The sequence below is a fragment of the Aulonocara stuartgranti genome (genome assembly GCF_965226115.1).
Source record: "Aulonocara stuartgranti genome assembly, chromosome: 1".
In the NCBI taxonomy this organism is placed as follows: Eukaryota; Metazoa; Chordata; class Actinopteri; order Cichliformes; family Cichlidae; genus Aulonocara; species Aulonocara stuartgranti.
Genome location: NC_138939.1, coordinates 31,442,346 through 31,461,719, shown reverse-complemented (window position 1 = coordinate 31,461,719; position 19,374 = coordinate 31,442,346). Strand labels below are relative to the sequence as shown.

Sequence of the window (19,374 nt, the reverse complement as noted above, 5' to 3'; positions counted from 1 at the left end):
CTCCGCTGATGAAGCAACACTAACGGAGGAGAGACGCAGCAAAGCGAAGCGAGAAGAGCCTGTTCTTCACGCTGCAAAGGAAACTTTAACAGGAGAATCGCTTAAAGTACACTGAGATAGAAGTTCCATTTTTAGACAGAATAAGAGTTTTGCTTTCTTTAATTCATCCTTAAGACACAGTTCTCAACACAGCTGGTGTTTGTATCCTGACATTGACTCATATTCTGCTTTCTCTTTGAATTGCAGGGATCGACTGACACGCTGGGTAAGTAGCCAACATATACCCTCCATTCTTTAACAGGAATTGTAACGTTTGTTTATGCATTTCAGTGATGGTTTATAGGTGGGATTTGCAATAGGAACATAGCACTTTCAGCACCTGAGACAGATGACCAATGTCGAACTAGCCAGTTACTTTGGAACAGCGGTCCCCAACCTTTTTTGCGCCACGGACCGGTTTATGTCCAACAATATTTCAAGGGCTGGCCTTTAAGGTGTTGCGGATAAATTCAACAAAATAAAACCTGTACCGGTACCAAAAAAAAATAAGATGTATTCATAACACATGGTAAAAAGACCCAGGGAAACTGATAAAAGCAATCAAAACAAAAATACAGATGAAAACCATAAATTTAACACCTGAGCCTCAATTCTCACGACCCGGAGGTTGGGGACCGCTGCTTTAGAATACATCCACTGAAAAGACCCAATGGTCATTTATGCATTTAAAAAACAACGCTAATACCAGCAAAGAAGCTGGTTCTAGCCTCCTGCCTTCAGCAATCATTTGCCTTATGTCCTTATAGAAGTATAGGTTTGAGTGTGGACTGATGTTTGAGCAAAAACAACAATTTCAAGAAAGTAAACTTGGGTTCTGTAAGCAGGAGAGTGATTTTCCGCACTGTGTTTGCTTAATAGCACTTACTGTAATAGGTGGAATTGGAGGATTGCTTTTTTGATGATGATGATGGCCATTTAGTGATGTCACCCACCGAGCTTATAGTGGGTGTTTCAGCCTTTTATCACAGGATCCCCACACTCATATGTATGTGTGTTTGCTTGTGTGATCTAAAAAATCCTTATACCCTCCATTATCTTCTTCCCAAATTGTAGAGGAGTTTGGGAGGAAAGCTCTTCTACATTAGTTAGTATTTAATATTCATAATAAATGTAGTTAATATTAATAATTTTGTGTTCCTTGGAGCTTTTTGCTGCATGTATTTGATTTTTTTTTCCATTTATATCTTATTTTTCATGCCTTGTACTTTTATATCTGGGAATCAATCTGGTGTAAAACCAGTTTTTCTGAAGGGAGTAAATGAAGAAACTGGTGGAGAAAGAAAAGTTTTGTCTTTGATTTAAACAGGAAAATAAAATGTCCCGTTTAATTAACTTTTAATAAAAAGAACATGATGCTTCCTTCTCGCGATTTAAACTCTGACGTCAGCTGAAGTGATTAGGAGGATAAATGGTAAAAGACAGCTGGTGCACCTGTGGCTAACCATACAGCAACCTGGGGCAGATGTTCTGTCGTTAACACAAATTGCATTATTAATACACTTGCAGTCCTGCGCTGATGTGGGAGCCATTCCTACTTTCATCTTCTCAACGAAATGTGAAGGACAAGGTATGTGAGAGACAGCCAGATGGGAAGCAAGGTCCCTGAAGCCCACTTTACTAATTAACGTTTAATGATATGTGATGTAAAAACCTTCTCCCTGAGATATCTTTCACCACATGGTTGGGTACACAGACTCATGACCTCTGACTTCCACAGATGCACTTTCGGACACAATGTTGCCTTTTGATTTATTTACTCATGTAGACACTAGAATGAATGAAAATGTGAAAATGAAAACCATCAGTTTCACATTGTGAATCCACAGTTAGTGTCCTATCTTCACTAGCTGAAATCCAGTCCAACTATCTTCAAGTGGTAACAATGATCTTACTACAGTAAAATATTTACAGGCCTTTACTCTAAATGCATTGCAACTACCAGGATAACTCATAAACATCAGCTATCCGGTTTTTAATTGATGACGTATGAACTCTGTTTCCGGGTCCAACTTCTCTGCGTTTATTAAAGCTGTTGCATTTTTGACATGTTTTAATGCTTTGTATTTTGTTCTGTTTAATCTGAACAAGCCCCTAAAACAAGGTGGTGATCACTACCTTTTTGACGTGTTTTTTTATCACCACTAATCATTTTAAAGCTCAGTTTTTAAAACCTTATGATGTAACTACAGCCCAGCCCATGCAGCAGTATATTAATGACTAGCCTCTATTGCGAATCGATTATCTCAGTTGTTTTCCCGACTGAAGTTTGGTCCTTTTACAGCATCCTGCCATGTGACTGTATTTGTCCCTAACAATCGGGAAACCACACGTTAGCTTTCATCAAGTGGAAAAAAGTTAACGTTCATCCTCCAGCTTCACTGTGCTAATGTGTTTATATTATGCTAGCTGTGTAGCTAGCCACTACGTAGCACATCATTATATACCAGCTAGCCCAACTTTAGTAACCCCACAAACGTCACTGCTGCTTAGTTTCCTGTCTAAAATCTCTCAGTCAGAACATGGTATATTAAGTTTAGGTGGAAACTAGCGAGCTAACCTCCTGCTAACTTTAACTCAGTTAAATTTCATAAATTCTGTTTTCATGGATGCCTGGATGTTCAACTTATTAAAGATGAAAGAATTTAGACCGTTTTTAACTCTCAGTGATGCCACTGTGTTCGTTTGACTTTGGGAGCTGAAGCAGAGTTTGGAACCAGAAACAGCTAATGACATCAGACTTAAAGACCGGATAGTATTTAGCATCATGCAAAGTGCTTAACTATTAACATTCATCTATTAATTGTAAAGAAAACTCTGTTTCATAAAGGAACAATACAACTCACTCAAAAAATCTTAGCAAAGACACAAAGACAAACAGAAGTTATGGCTAAGTGACTCGATAAAGTACCTAACAGAAGTATGTGATTACACCCCTTTATGGACATCACGTTTTTCAGACGATTTAATATTGTATTACCTTTAATAAGTTCACAAATAGAGGTTTTCCTTTTATGAACAAGAAAAAACCCTAACTATTTTAGGAAGACCCCAAAAAAGAAAATACACCTGTGATCGATGTCCCAATTTTGAAAACCTTTGATTACTGAAATATAACTGCGTGCATCTGTGGATATAAAACGGCCTGAATGTAGCAAAACTGCTATAAAATGAATTTTAAACTTTGAATAAAAGAACTGCGTATAATCTGGCTGCAAATAGGAGAAAATATCAAAAGAATTGTGGGAAAAAAGCAGGTTTTAAGAGTTCATAAAGATGGAATTGGATACGGGAAGATCACGGAACTGCTAAAAGTCTGCGAAAACAGAGTTGCAGCAGTGATCAGGAGGTATAGAGCATGCCATAGCGCCTATTAATCAGAGCTGCAGTGTCTGTCCTCAAATGGACAAGGGCTTCAGACTTGGCACAGGGGTTATCGTGATGATCTGAGTTTCTGTGACAGTTCAGACACTGTGAAGGGCGTTGTATAAAATTAAACCGTTAATTGCTCTTCGGGACAAAAATGCAGGAATAAACTTTGCTGGAGATGAAAAGAAGCCTGATAAATATGGAGAGAAAATTGTATGGAGAGATGAGACTGAGATAAACGGTTTTGGACAATGACACATTTCTTGTAGTTTTCCCTCTTTACACCACCACGGTGGCTTTAAATCAAACAATCCAGATGTGATTAAAGTGAAAACCTTTCAAATTTAATTCAAGAGATTTTCCAAAAATGTTACATGAACTCTTTAAAAATCACATTTTTATGCATCTGAGAAGTTAAAACAAAATGAGATAACTGACTGATAGACAGTTTCATGTTCAGGTGAGGCCTGTTCTGTTATTCCATCTTTAGTTAAGACAATAAAAGAATTGCAGTTTCTTTTTAACATTGCAAACTCACTGGAGCTGTCCAGAGGTCCAAAGAGATGTTAATGAAGGAAGCCATCAATAGGTTTAAAACCAAAATAAAACTATCATTGCAAAGGTAAATACTTCAAGAGTGGCCAAAACAATAATTTGATTCATTCTTAAGAAGAATTAATTTACTGGACAGCAAAGCAACGTCAAAAGGACTGAAAGAGCAGTGAAGACAACTAAAGCTGATGATCACAGAATTATTTTCTGGATTAATAAAACCATTTCACTACATCTAACCAAGCCAAGAGCAGTCTCAAAGAGGTAGGCCATCATTGTTCAGGTCAACAATCATGTGGTGCCTTCCTGAAAGGAAATACAGAGGTTTGAAAATAAGGTGGCTACACTCAAGAAGACAAAGGTGAACATGCCTAGTACTGGAATACAAACAAAAAACATGTTTGGGTGGATAAAACAAGAATAAATGTACCAGACTGATTGGTAGAGAAAGAGAGAAACGGTGTACCACATTGTCTGTCAAACAGTGGAGGTAATGTTATGGCACGGACATATATAGAAGCAGCAGGATGAATTTTGAAGTATACAGGGCTATACTCTCTGCTCAGATTCAGCCAAACACTGAAGAAACTGATTGGACAGAGAAAATTAACCAAAGCAAACAGCAAAAGCAAACCAAGAGTTTCTCAAGGAAAAAAGAAATGGGATACTTTTCAACCTGACAGAGCATGCTTTTCAAGTACTGAAAGCAGGGAGACGAGCAAGTAAGTAACAACTGACCTAACAAAGCATCTCAAGGGAGGAAACGCAGCATCTGGTGATGTCCATGGCTTCTAGACTTCAGGAAATCACTGTCTGCGAAGGATCTAAATATTATAAACAAACCTTATATTTAAATTTGTGCTAGTTTGTCCAATTACATCTGAAAACAGGTTTCTGTAAATAAAGTTTTATAATCAATATCATAATTGATGATTCAGGCCTGTATATGGGTGCTTGTGGATACGCCAACATATCAACTGCCAAACCCCAAGTCTCCTGGTTTGGCAGAGGAGGAAAATTTCTAAATCATAACATTTTCAAGCAGGCTGCTAAATCGACCAAGAATTTCTAAGGAAAAATAAAAAACCATGACATGGCCAGAGGCAAACTTGACTTGAAACCAGCAGAACACTTATGGGGTGTTTTGAAGAGAAAGGAACAAAAACACAATATCTCCTGCCAAGTAAATTATCTCAGAAGATTGAGAAAAACTTGAGTAACAGTGCTATCCTCTGCCCTGAGGAGGAACTGTAACTGAAAATAAAGGCAGACAAACAAAAAATTAACAAAATAAAAGATTGTGTTGCATTGTGTTTGTTTTGTGAAGCAGTTACAGGGACAATGAGGGCACAAGGTTGCAAAGGACTCAGTAGTGCAGCAAATGATCTCTTCTGTATAGGAAGTGGTAGAGCTGGGGGATAAAGGGAAAATAGCCAAGCCCTTGATAACAAGTCAAATGTACAAATCCTCATATATCAAAAGCTAAAGACAAAGAATTTTAAAATAACTTGTAAGGTCACGTATACATTCGAGGGAGTTTTGCCATCTTCCGCAGTAACCTCTACGGTGGCCCTGAGAGGCCAAACGGACTGAAAACACTAGCAATAAGAAAAACGCTGCAAAAGCACACAAAACACAACGGAAATAGGAAAAAACAGAAGGGAAGTGTTTTTGAGGAGACAATAACCCGACGGACCAGTTGCAGGAACCAAAATATGCTAAGAATTGCGCTGGGAGACACTTAAAAGAAGTGGAGGAAACAAAAGATGAGAGGTAAGTGTGTTAGCCTAACTATTAGCCTAAAAATCCGTCATCAGTATTATATGAATCATGATAAAACACGCCTACAGTGTTTTGGGTTCCTGCAACTGGTCCGTCAGGTTATTGTCTCCCCAGAAACACTTCCCTAGTGCTTTTGGAAATCTGTTTTTTTTTCTGTTTTCGTATTTCCGTTGTGTTTTGTGTGCTTCTCCAGCGTTTTTCTTATTGCTGGTGTTTTCTTAAGTTGCAGTCCATTTGGCCTCTTAGGGCCACCGTAAACCCCACTGATCCAAACCCCAGTAAATTTGTAGGAATATACTTATTGGGGTGAATAATTCATTATGTATTTACCCATTTATTAATCTAAAAATGCAAATACTGACTTCACGAGTTCTTTCTAGAAACCCTGTGTGAGTATGGACACCCTCAATGCTGTCAAACACACATCGATAGTAATTATTTTTTGTACCTGTGTGTACTTTTTTATTCTTTGCTTTACGATGACTTTCAATAACATCCTGGTCCAAAGTTAGAGGTAGTGAAATTTTAATGTTTATAAATGATCGACTGTGTTGTGAATTATTAAAGCAGAAGGTGCTGCTCGGGGGAGATGAGAGGGTGACGGGGAAACGTATGAATGCTGAGTGGTTTCCCTGCAAGATAAGAAGGAAAAAAAATGAGAATATTTGGATATAATATCCCCCTTAACTGAACGCTCAACCACAATGACATTGTTAAAGAACAAGTAATACAAAGCATCTTTCAGCTTAGCCCCAGAAAAAAATTAAACTCTAACCTGTGACCCTAGATGTGATTAATACAAATTATTAATACTAGCATTAGCCTCAACAATCCTTCATCAGTCACACTTTAATCCCAAAGTGTATTAAACATGTGAACAACAGGTTCTCCTTAAAAGCCCTGCCAGAAATGCACAATTCTCCACTGGTCACATGTTAGTCTGACCACCAGAGAATAAATCTGGCTGAAACAAACTCTTTTCTTGTGATGCTTTCTTCCCCATGGTGTCCAAGTCTACCAGCTCAGGAGCTGTGAAGGGCCAGACAGCAACTCCTGGAAACTCCAGCCCATGTGTAAGTGATAAAAATAAACCCCCGTGGTCGATGATGGCTCGGTTCTTCAGGAACACTAGGTCACACAAGTTATTGTGGCTATATTTACTAAACTGAACCCCTCTTTCAAGTGTACTGGTGGTCATTTTAGAAATAAGTTCTCCCTTAATAAGATCTGAAGGCTTACAGAAGTCTTTGATGTGTGTCATGAGGCCACTGATTGACAGCTGTGATTGGCAGCTGGCGCGTCTGCTGCTCTCTCCGGCTCTTGAACTCGCCCTGTCTCCGACTTCTGCAGCTTCTGTTCCCCCTCATTTAGACAGTACGCGGTTAAACACAGAGAAAGAAAGAGACAGAGGGGGAGAGGTTCTGAAACAAAGAAAGCAGGAGACAGGCAAAAAGCAGAGAGCGGTAGCTGGAGCATGCTGTACGCCTACAGCGATCGTGTCCCTCCCCGTCTAGACTTAACCAAACACCGATACATAGGTCCCTGCTGGCTGGAAGCTTTAAATGATGCACGTAAACAAATGCAGGCATTCACAGGTTCTTTGGCAATGCTCTTGTTGCACAGTCAAAGTCTTATCATCTCTTTCTTTCATTTTCTATCAGTTCTCTCTAAATCTAAAACTATGTTTCTCCCATGAGTCCATCAAAATTATTGAACATGTTTTTTAACTCTGCAGTAGTTTAGCATGTCTTTTTACATGCATATTTTTTTATTTGGTCTTGTATTGTTTCCTTTTCCCCTGCTGAAGCCCATTTTGTTGCGGCTGCAGTGACAGAATTTCCCTACTGGGATCAATAAAGCTGCATTTCATCTCATCTTTTATGAATCTGAGCACAGGGGAAAAACCATCAGCAACACAGACGACACAGTGATAGCAAAGTGGAGAACAGGGAGGTGGCCAGGAGAACCACTGCTACCTCATTTCCTGGACTCATCTGTGACTAATTTGCATTTCCAAATATTTTTTCTGTAAAAGCTGCGATGCTCAGCGGTTTGAGGTACTTCAGGGTATCGGACAAAACATGCAGAGGAAAACTGTCTGGCTAAAGTATCAAAAAAGGACAAAGTAAAGCAGAATCAACATTACACACTTTAAAGGGTTAAATGACTTTGCAGCCTAATAATTTGTTTTTTTTCTTCAGGTGTTATGAAAAGCATTTTAATTAACAGTTTAATTGTCCAGCACGCACTCAGCCAACTAACTGGTAGTGAGCAAACCCGCAGTGTGTTCTTGTTAGCGAAACAAACTTGCTGTATTTTAACATCCAACTCTAACCAACCATAAACAATGTGCCCCTAAGCGTATAATATGCAGCCTTCTAATAGACAATGCCCAAAATGGGGTTTGTTATAGCAGCTGCTCTAAATGTAGTGAGTTCTTCTTTAATTTAACATTAAATAGTATCCAAAATGTTTTAATTTATGTCGCTCAGTCTTGTGATTTTTGTCAGCTGACAGTTTATTTCATCAAGGATAAGCAGAATTTAGCAAAGGCCAGTGAGATTAAACACTAATCAAGGATTGCCAACCAAAATAAGTTGGCACACTACAAAAGTCTTTAGAAGCGAGCTTCCAGCTGCCTTCTGTTCACCGCTATTGATCATCAGAGGAGACAGACTGGCAGGATGTAGCAGTGGTGTGCTGGTCCAGATCCCAAGACTGGCTCTGCAGAAGAATTAATGTCTGTACTGCTCTATGCAGGGACCATCTAATGAGTTCTGGACCCATGTACTGTATAATGCTTTGCTTTGTTGTTTTCTCACATGGAGGGGTGACTGCTGACAATTAAGTTCCTGGCATTTCATCAGAGAGTTGTATAAAAATCACTGTGAGCATTATACATGGTGTGTTTAAAAGGAATGGAATAATTCAATCCATTACAAGACTTTCTTAGAAAAACTAAAAATTGTATTATTACAAGACAGTGAGTAATCTTAATGATAGTAAATGAATATATGAATAGTAAATAGGCCAAGTATAATATAATAGAGGGTAATGCATTGTCAGCACTGTTTACATTCTACCCAAAGTAGACTGAAGTAGACGAAGTAGACTAAACTACAGTGTGTACAATGTCACCTCTAGATCTCAGTAGTTTGTAGATTGAGTAAACTAAATTCTATTTTTTTTTATCCTCCCAATTCAAGGCAAGAAAGATCAAAGACATACATTCAGACTGTAATCTAGTCGTGGTCGGCTATTGTGTTTCTGCAAAAAGCGATTTTGAACACACTGTATTTTAACATATCTGAATTATATCAACACTTAGCGATAAATCAAGACTAAAAAACGGATGTGTCAACCAAATATTTTGCAATGTTTTACGTTCTTACTCCGATTCACCTCAAAAACCTTGCTGTTCATCTGTAGTGAATCCACTGACTGTAGCAAACTGGCTCCCAACTGGATCAGCCCTAGAGTCTTTGGCTATCTGAGGGTGTCAGTAGCTACTGTTCACCTCAGCTGTCATTGTGCATCCACGTCTAATTACTCTGGACGAAGCTTCAAAACTCTGTGAAGGGGGTCTGATATGAGCAGTGTTGGGCAAGTTACTTTGAAAAAGTAATTAATTATAGTTACTAGTTACTTCTTCAAAAAAAAACTGAGTTAGTAACTGAGTTACAATATTCCAAAAGTACTTAATTACTTGAAAAGTAACTATTGCGTTACTTTAAAAAAAAACATTTAACCCTCTGGGGTCCAGGGTATAATTGGCCATTTTTAACTACTTTTGATTTTCCCTCCACATTTTCCCTTTAAAAACTATTTACTTTGCCTTGTTTGGTATCATCCTTTTCAGCACAACCTCACGTGTCTGAATTTACAGTCATGTTTTCATTTTGACATACTGTATTAACACAATTGATCTAAAATCAGACAAAAAACATAAAATCAGAGTAGAAAAAGTTACATTTTTTACTGTAACAACCACAAACATGTTTAATGAATCATTTTTCATAAATTTAAATGCAAATATAAATTGTCAATTTTAAAATCCTATGCACAAGTTTTGCAAACAACAAAGTTATTTGCATCCATTTACCATTTATTATTTTTTTATTCATATTTTTATTAAGGTTTCAAAAGCAGGCATTCACAATATGTACATCATGTAAGCATTCTTCATACTTAGGTTATCTGCCTTAGATACTGAAATAGTATTTTAATTTACAACCAAGTCATAAGGGAAGAATACTTACAACGATAGAAGTAATTGAAACCATCACATAATCCGAAAATCAAAAAACAAAACTAACAAACCTAAAAAAAGAAAAAAACAAACAAACAAAAAAAACCAAAACAAAACAAAACAAAACAAACAAAAAAAAAACACGGATGTGTTGGTATGGGGTGATCCTATAAATATATATACATACATCATAATTATTGGTTTGTAATAGTAAAATCTGGCCTATGAGACGTGATATATTTGACCCAGTTTTCCCAATATGATGTAAATTTCTCCAGCTTGTGGTTAACAGAAGCTGTTATCTTTTCCATTTACCATTTAAAACTATTTACAGAACAATCAGCTGTTCGGCATTCAATAAGATGCCACACAAATATTTGTGCCACTCCAAAAAAATAATTTCTGTCCACTATAAAGGAGAACATCACAGCCTGATACCTGCAGGTCTGACAGCAGCAGGTGTATCACTCCTGTTTCTACCTGGAGACAGCAGTCGCCTCATTGTTCTGACACACAACACAAAACTATCCACAACACTACACACTAACTAAACTAAAACTTCCCCTGTTTTTTTTTTTTTGGGGGGGGGGGGGGGGGGGGGTCATAAGCAGAGCGCTCGCTAGCGCTGTCCTTAGACTGTAAATGTGACGAAACTATTGAGGAAAAAACGCTGCGTATATATTGTTTATCATGACTCTGGTTTTAGGTGGCCTATCAACACAATTTAAAAACTGGCATATATCACCTTGTTGCTTTGTCTTTAAGTGGTCATGTGATTAGCTTACCACGACTACTTTATTCTTCCTCAGTCAAACAGCAGCACTCATGCGCCCCCTTAGCTCCAGGTGTTGTGCTTAGACCAGACCTTCCCAAAGTGTGGGGCCCGCCCCCTAGGGGGGCGCAGAGCCATGACAAGGGGGGCCATGACAAGGGGGGAAAAAAAACAAAAGGCTTGGACACTGCTAGCATGGGGCGCCTACAGAAACGCAAAGCAGGAGATGAAGCATCGCTGAAAATATGACTAGAAAATATGGTGAAGCATATCTTCCCTTTGGCTTCACCTGCACAAGTGCCGAGGTAGGTCTCCCCTGGAGAATTGCTTTTCCCTTCGTTGGGAGCAGCGCTGGGCTGTTTAAATCACAGACAAACAGTATTCCACATTTGTGATTTTTAGTTCACAATCACTTCTTGTAATGACTAACTACTCCTGACATTTTGGCGATATACATTCTATACTATAATTTATACAGTAAAGTTACAGCGAGATACAAAAAATGTCAGGCTCATCCTGCCACGATTTGTTCCCCCGGTTTTAATCACAGACAAACAGTATCCCACAGTTGTTTATGTTTTTAAACCTATTTTGCACAGAGAGGCATTTTTTGAAAAATATATTGATATCAATGTTGAATATTATTACACATGAAAAAAAAACAACTACATGTAAAACAATCACATCGTGAGGCCTCTGCCTTTGTAAATAGAGGGACAGTAACTGCGATTGTATGTAAGCGTGTAAAACCTGCAGACGGAGTAACGGACCGCGTTTTTTGTTAGTAACTGTAAGGGCGTTGTAACAACAGGAATAGTAATTAGTTAGGTTCCTCGTTACTGAAAAAAGTAACGCCGTTAGTAACGCTGTTACTTGTAATGCCGTTATTCCCATCACTGGATATGAGTGAGTTAGAGAAACTCACATCTAACCATTGACAGCCATACTAAGGTGTGCTACTGAGGATATGCCTGAAATGTTCTGTTGGTAAGCACTTCTGTGTTTGTACAAAAGGTTAGCTGCAGTTAGCTGGTGTTAGTGAAACCTTCTATGAAGTGGATCTAAGATCAGTGACTGTCACTAACTGAATAAACGTTCATATGAGAATGTAATCAAACTTTTTTCACAGTGAAAGTGTGATTGTTATGACACTGAAAGCTAGCTTTAGCTGGCATAAGCTGGCGTTATATTAGCTTATTGTTGTTGTTTAGCCGGCTTCCTGTTAGCTGTCTGGAAGGTTGCTTGTCTAATCTCTTAATTATAATAATTAAGTGTGACAATAAATGAGCATTTTTATGCACGTTTTCGTGACTTAGAGCACTGACTTCGGTTCAAGACATGAGGCTTAGCCTGAATGTCCAATTACTGTATTCCTGTAATGTAGTGGTTTCCACACACCAGGACCTGCTTTTAAAGATTTTTAATGGGTTAATTCTGAGTTTATGAGAATTGTTGGAAGACGTAAGACGTAAGCACTCGACTTTATTTGGCTCTCTCTGGACCTGGATTGATCAGTGTAGTAGACCTTAAATGCACCCGTTGGCTCAAATAGTTTGTTTTTTCCTGTGCTTGTATTGATAAGCCATCCCAGCCACTCACTTAATGACCACAGAAGTAGTTCAGAAATGTTAGTCTTCGAGCCATTTCACACCGACAGTAAAAGAGCAGTGTAATCAATTAAATCAATGCTGTCTAAGAAGAGAAGAGCTTCTGCAACGTCATTAGATGCCATTATCAAAATTTAAAGTCCAGAGGACTGTGTCCTGCAGGGTTTCTTCAAAAGTCTATACTATTTGAAGCAATGAGCACACCGAAACAGTGGCTTAAATGGTCCGCTATAAAGTAGGCTAGAGATAAATAGAAGAAAAAAAACACAATTTTTCTTCGCACATGGACTAAGTGAGCCTAGCACCCACTGCAACTCCCTACTTGCAGAGGACCGCAGCATAAACATCATTAAAAAAATTAAGTGAAAGTTATTCATCTTTTTAAATATACATGGCTAATAGTTTACCTGATTTTTTTTAATGTTTAGCCTATTTGTAAACCCATTATACATCTATCCTGTAATACTAGGACCCAATCAAACAAGCAATGGAAAAAATGTATACATGACAAGGACTTTCATTCTCAGGGAATTACAAGTTCTTTGGAAACTGCTACATCAAGCTTATTTAGTTGAATTACAGAGATTCACAATATTACGAATCTCATATCTCAGGAGGATATGAGATTCTGTAAAATGTACTTTTATTAAAACCCTAATTGCGATTTCAGAGAACATACAGGCTATGATAACAGAAACACACAAACATTAATCTTGGTTGGAAATATAACCTTATATGGAGAAAATACAAGGGAAACTGTGCAGTGCACCTTGTGTAGTGAGCCTGGGCTAAAGATGAAACGGGGTCATTGGATTTTTGATGGTTTTGCAAAGGTGATCTGCACGAGATTCAACCTGACAAACAAAGTTACAGTAAAACATGCCTGAATGTGAATTCAATATTACATGCAAAACAGCATCCATCACATCCTTCAGTGAGGGCATCCAGGGAGGGGGGTGGCTTTGCTTCTTTGTTGTTATTATAAAGAGACAGTTGTTATCCTGTTGAAATGAGGGATAATCTGGTGTGCCTGCATTGTGTATGTTGTGTTCTCTGCGTGTCTTTCGCTTGCGCGCAGGAGATGAATTAGTCGCAGTTAACAAAAGCCAAACTTGTCAATGGGGAAAATGTAACGTCACTAATAGGCTTTGAGTCTGCGTTCGAGCGGGCTCACAGTTGCCTGGTTTTCCCACACAGAGCTGATGTCATTTCATCCAGGAAGCCATTAAATATGCAAGCTACGGAAAGATTACAGACACAGTGTGTAATTAATGTGGATATTTTTTTTACATTTAACCAAAGAGTAGCTGCAATACAAACAGGCATATGTAGAACTTTTAAAGCTGCATGGAAATTAGCAGTTTGAGCTTATGAAAAGGAAAAGTAGCTGCTGTGTTGTTTTAATGTTGGAATGTCTCAGGAGTCTTTAGGAGCGTTTAATCAGTTAATATTTTTAGTAAATCAGTCAAACTGAACCTTATTTTGATAGAATAAGGATAAGTTGAACATATAATCACATCTGGTAATACTTCTTGGCAGCAAACACACATGGAAAATGGTCATATTTTCATTGTTATGAATCACCTGCTTTTTAAAATGTTATTCTCAGCTGAAAATAAATCAAATGCCAAGAAATAAATCTTGACAGGCATCCAAACGTCAACGCATCGCTTTATGTTTTTATGTTTGTGAAAAAGACTCGTTAAGTTTTACTACTCTCCTTATTTTTCACCCTGTCACACTGCCCTTTTTTCCAACCTGCTACTCAGTGTGGCCTATATTTGAGAGCCGCTGTCATAAATTATGTTTGGGTTTTGTAAATATGTGCCACGAAACCTGTTTTACAGTGTACAGTTGCCATTATTTCCTAATAGGCATTTTTCATGGCAAATATTTTGACTAATCATAGCAGGAAAAGCACCGGTGCTGCTAATAACTAATCATGGCTCTGTTTCATGTATAGGCGTACCAGTGTGTCGCCTTTCTCTCTGCGTCATGTCAAACGTCTTCAGGGAAGAAGGGGCCAATTTCTCCTCTGTCAGTATACTGTACAAGTTGACTGCTTTTGGCAGGACCTCAGCACCTTTGGAGCCTTTACTTCAGTCCTCCAACATCAGACTCATGGATTCGCAGATGCCGATTATCACTCTGGCTGAAAGTGACCCACATCTGTCAGCTGCCAATGTATCATTTACGGAGCAAACTGCGCCAGCCAGTGATGAATGAACCTGCCTCTTTTGCTCGATACGATGCTGGCTGGCTCGCTGTCCAGAACAAGAGCACCTGACATGAATTGTCAGGAGTGCAAAGCAGTCCACCGTTTGCTAAGGTGGTATTCCAATTTTCATGTTTTTTTTTTTTAATCAAAGTAAAAATCCAACAAACGAAAGTAACATTTCAGTATGAGCATGTATCAAACCGTCATTCATGGATTCAACAGGTTCCGCTGCTTGTTTCCATTTCAGGGGTTTTGTGATCTTACTCATTCATTTGCACAGAATGAATGATGAATGAAAAAATATTTGTCCCCTTCCTGATTTCTTGTTTTTGGATATTTCACACTCTTGAATGTTTCAGATCATGAAGCAAAACATGAAAGATAGCCCAGGTAAATATAAAATCAAGGTTTTAAATCATGTGTGCCACTGCCAGTCTTTCACATCACTGTGGAGAAGTTCAACTCTTTTATGCTGGATTGTTTTAATTTAGCCACACTGAAGTGTTTTTGAGCATTTTGTTTATTTCAAAGCTTCTCAATGAAATTTGAGTCTGGACTTTGGCCACTCCAGAACTTTCATTTCATTTCTTGTTATTTGAGCCATTCAGAGGTGGACTTGCTGGTGTGTTTAGGATCATTGTCACAAGTGTCTTGAGCTTTATGGTATGAATTAATGGCCAGACCTTCTACTTCAGGATTTTCTGGTAAAGAGCAGAATTCATGGTTCAATCAATGACAGTAGGTCATCTAGATCCTGAAATATCAAAGCAGCCCCAGACCATCACAAAACAACCACCATGTTTGACTGTTGGTCCTATTTTTTTGTTTGTTTTGTTATGAAAGCCTGACACAGACACAAGGTCCCAAAACCTTAATAATGGCTTGATTTCATACTCAGTGACTTTGCCTTCAATTCTGCTCACATCATTTGTGATGTTTCCAGTTGCAGCCTTTTCCTATGGCATGTCCAAAGAGCTGGACATAGAGGTTTCCAGAAATAACATACAAACAAAACCTGATTAACAGGTATTCAGGAGGTTTTTCTTTGTTTGTTGCTTTGGATTAGTTTGTACACTTGTATATGTTTCTACACTTTTGCTTAACTAGAGGATAACGTATGTGCTGATGTATAGTGTAGCTGATCACTCTGCCACATGCTGTAAAGGCTCACCAAAGTGTAACATCTTCAAAAATGAATGCAGTAAAAAATATTTTGGTCCAGAACTGGTTATTTTTGAAGGAAGAGACCTAGGGGAATTTACTGTGAAAGCCCATCAAACTTGCTCATCCTCCTCATCTCTTAATACACAGACGCTGAGCTGTCTGTTGGATGAAGTGGATTCCCCTTAGGTATTTTTTCTGCAGCGTGACTAAGTCCCTGTTATTTCTTCCCCAACTACAACAACAGCATTTGTTTGCTGTTTTGAACAAACAGAAAAACTAGAGGCCAAACTAGTGTATCGTGACAGTGGGATGATCTGTGGACCACCTGCGGGTGCTCCCATGTGTTGCATTTCTTTCTTTCTTTTTATTTCTGTGTTTTGGCTCTAAGACCTCAATGTGTGTGACATGGAAGAAGCTCCTAGAATTAAAAAAAGGTTCCAGATCTTGCTGGTAGAAAGTCTCAAAGATGACTGGGTGCAAATTTGTGAAGCACCATTTAGCAAAGGTTCTTAAAGTCATGTTTTAGCGTATAGTAATCAGTGTGAAATTCAGCATTCCTGGTACAGTTCAGTAGGGGATTTACCGTGACACTATATCAGTGGTGACAATAATGAGGAAATGCCAAAATATTTTCATTTTTACACCTGAGACAGAGCTGGGTTGACTGTGCAGCTTGACAAGCTGTTAAACTTTCTTTAATCGTATCTGTAAACAGGTGAATGCACTGCTGCACTCTTTCCTTACACTCACAAATCACTCACGGTGCTATAAAACGCCTCTAAGCAGATCGAGTTTGGGAATACTTGATCTAAAGACGCTTTCTCAGGTTGACCCATCTCAGTCTTGCGTTATGTTTTTGCACATTTAAAAATACAGCCCATCATTTTTAACACATTCTCAGCAAGGTAAATAAAATGCAACAAGCTGCCAGACAGCTAAAAGCTGGTAGGCACACGGTCCATTAACTGCTACCACTGTGAGATGATGATGATTTTAAACCCTGAAGGATAGCGAAATGTTTAATCAAATCTAGATCTACAAAAAATAACCCATAAATATGATAAATGCACTGATCCAAAAGAAGTCTGTGAAATGCAGAGGGAACACAAGGTGGGAATCAACTGGTTTCACAGACTCTTTCCCAGCAGTGCCTGCTTTTGTTTCTGGTTCAGGATGAAAACAATCTGTCTCCGTCTGTCTGCTAGTTGAATTTGAGATGGTTATGTGGACTCATTCTCTGGAACTGACTAGCGTCACATTCATGTACTTTACGGGTGACCAAAATCTCTCGCTGTGCAGCGAGTCCTCCCGGAGGCGCTCACGGTGGCCCACATGCCCCAGAATTACCATGACAAGCTGTTAATCACGTCTGGTCATTTATCTGTCAGAGTCTGCCCAAGTGTGGCACAGTGAGATGGACAATTCCCCACGACGGAGTCACACAGCCACCTCCAGCTGTCCGGCCGAATGGTTGTCAGTGTGTCTCAGAGCCAGCGTTCGCATTTGAGGTCTTCTGACTCATACGCTTGATGATGTCACTCCAGCAACTTCAGCGGCGGCAGATCGGCCAAACACCTGACTGACACCGAGCAGCACTTCTCATTTCATTCACTGACTTCATTTGGCAGCTGAGCATTGCATTAAGAGCCAGGATGTAGTGACTGGCAAAGATGTTCAAAATCTAAACTGGAGGCCATCTTGCAGTGGGATCACAGCAGCACCCAGCAGCGACTAAGTTGTTGGAACAGGGTATCCTTTGCTCAGGGCTCAGGCTCATCCTCAGCCTTCATTTTGAGCTACACAGCTGTGAAGTTTGTGACTTTTTGTTGCGCCATGATAATACTGGCAACTTCTTAGCACAAGCAAACGCTTGCCTGCTTTCACATGGATATGACCTTGAGTGACATGATGTCAGCCACACTTTGCAACTATAACAGCTTCAACTCTTCCGGGAAGGCTTTCCAAAAGGTTCAGGAGTGTTTGTGGAAATTTTTGGCCATTCTTCCAGAAGAGTGTTTTGTCAGGTCACACACTGATGTTGGGCAAGAAGGCCTGGCTTTCAGTCATTCATCCCAAAGGTGATGTGAGGTCAGGACTCTGTGCAGGCTAGTCAATTTCTCTCATATGTGTCTTTATGGACCTTGTTTTGTGCGGTGGTGCGCAGTCATGTTGGAACAGGAAGTGATCTCCCCCAAACTGGAGTATGAAATGGTCCAAAATGCCCTGGTATCTTAAAGCATTAAGAGTTCCTTTCACTGGCACTAAGGGGCCGAGTCCAACTCCTGAAAAACAACCCCACACCATAATCTCCTCTCCACCTCAATCCGCATTATATTGTAAGACGGAGAAGCGTGATTCAGTCCAGCTTTACATGACTGCATCCAATGCTTTGCATTGCACTTGGTGATGTAAGGCATGGATGCAGATCCTCAGCCATAGAAAGCCATCCATGAAGCTTTCTATGGACTGTTCTTGAGCTAATCTAAAGGCCACATGAAGGTTGGAGGTCTGTAGCGATTGACTCTGCAGGAAGTTGGCAACCTTTGCACACTATGAGCTGCAGAATCCACTGACCCGACTGTGATTTTACGTGGCTGAGTTGCTATGATTCCCAATAACTTCCTATTTGATATAATAGCATGAACAGTTGATTGTGGAAGATTTTGTAGTGAGGAAATTTTGTGACCCGACTTGTTGCACAGGTGATATATTATCAAGGCACCACGCTGGAACTCAGTGAGCTCCTGAGAGCGACCCATTCTTTCACAAATATTTGAAGCACCAGGTGTTTGATTTTTTTATACACCTGTGACCACAGAAGTGATCAGAACACCTAAATTCCATGATTTTGATGGGTGACTGAATACTTTTGGCAATACAGTAAATGTATACACATGCGTATGCCAACAGATCAAGTGTCTTTGTGGTTGTTCTGCTACACCACAATAGTTGTTCATCTACAAAACTATCGAATGAGGAAACATCTCCTTTTTCTAAATTTGCAAAATAATTTGGTAAAGAAATCCAAAAACATTTGAATATACAAGTGATAAAAAATTACCTAATACTTCCATCACATGTTGTGGAAACAGCAACTGTTAAATTTACAGTCATGCTCAAAAACAGTTGCTTGATACGTTTCATTTTCTGTGACCTGTAAATAACTTTGACCTGTGAGAGCGCTCAGAATAAATAATGAGTCGGTAACGTGCGGCACAAAATGATCTTATTTCCCCCGAAGCGATGTGAGTCACGGTGCATGAATAAATTGTTGATCCAAAAATCATAATTGTAAGCATGTGTATAACTCAGCACAAGTCACTGCTTATCATCTGAGGAGGCAGGTAGCCTGAGGTAAAGCTAACATGACGCAGGTGTTAACTTGTTACTTCTAGGCCTGGGTGAAAGATTTTAGGCTCGCACTTTATTTTCACGCATAGCAAACCATGTTCGTGTTCTGAGTTTGGTTTGGGATTTCCAGCGTTTTAGGGCAAAATAGACTCAATCAGTATCAATATGAAAGCTTTTTCTTTAGCATGCTGAGAAGAGAGATTTCATAACTGATACAAAACAAATGCATTAATCGCTGAGTACCTCATTTTTT

At 39.1% G+C, this 19,374-nt stretch overlaps 1 protein-coding gene across 2 annotated transcripts in view; it reads left to right on the top strand.

The window, feature by feature from the left end:
• Positions 1-19,374, top strand: part of kcna4 (potassium voltage-gated channel, shaker-related subfamily, member 4) — a 109,902-nt gene that overhangs the window by 73,511 nt on the left and 17,017 nt on the right. The window contains exon 4 of one of the 2 annotated variants that reach the window (XM_082535427.1): positions 247-265. The gene's annotated coding sequence lies outside the window, so the exon portion shown is untranslated. Of the gene's footprint in view, positions 1-246; positions 1,059-19,374 lie in introns of those variants that run through there. The other variant, XM_082535429.1, reaches the window with a different exon arrangement.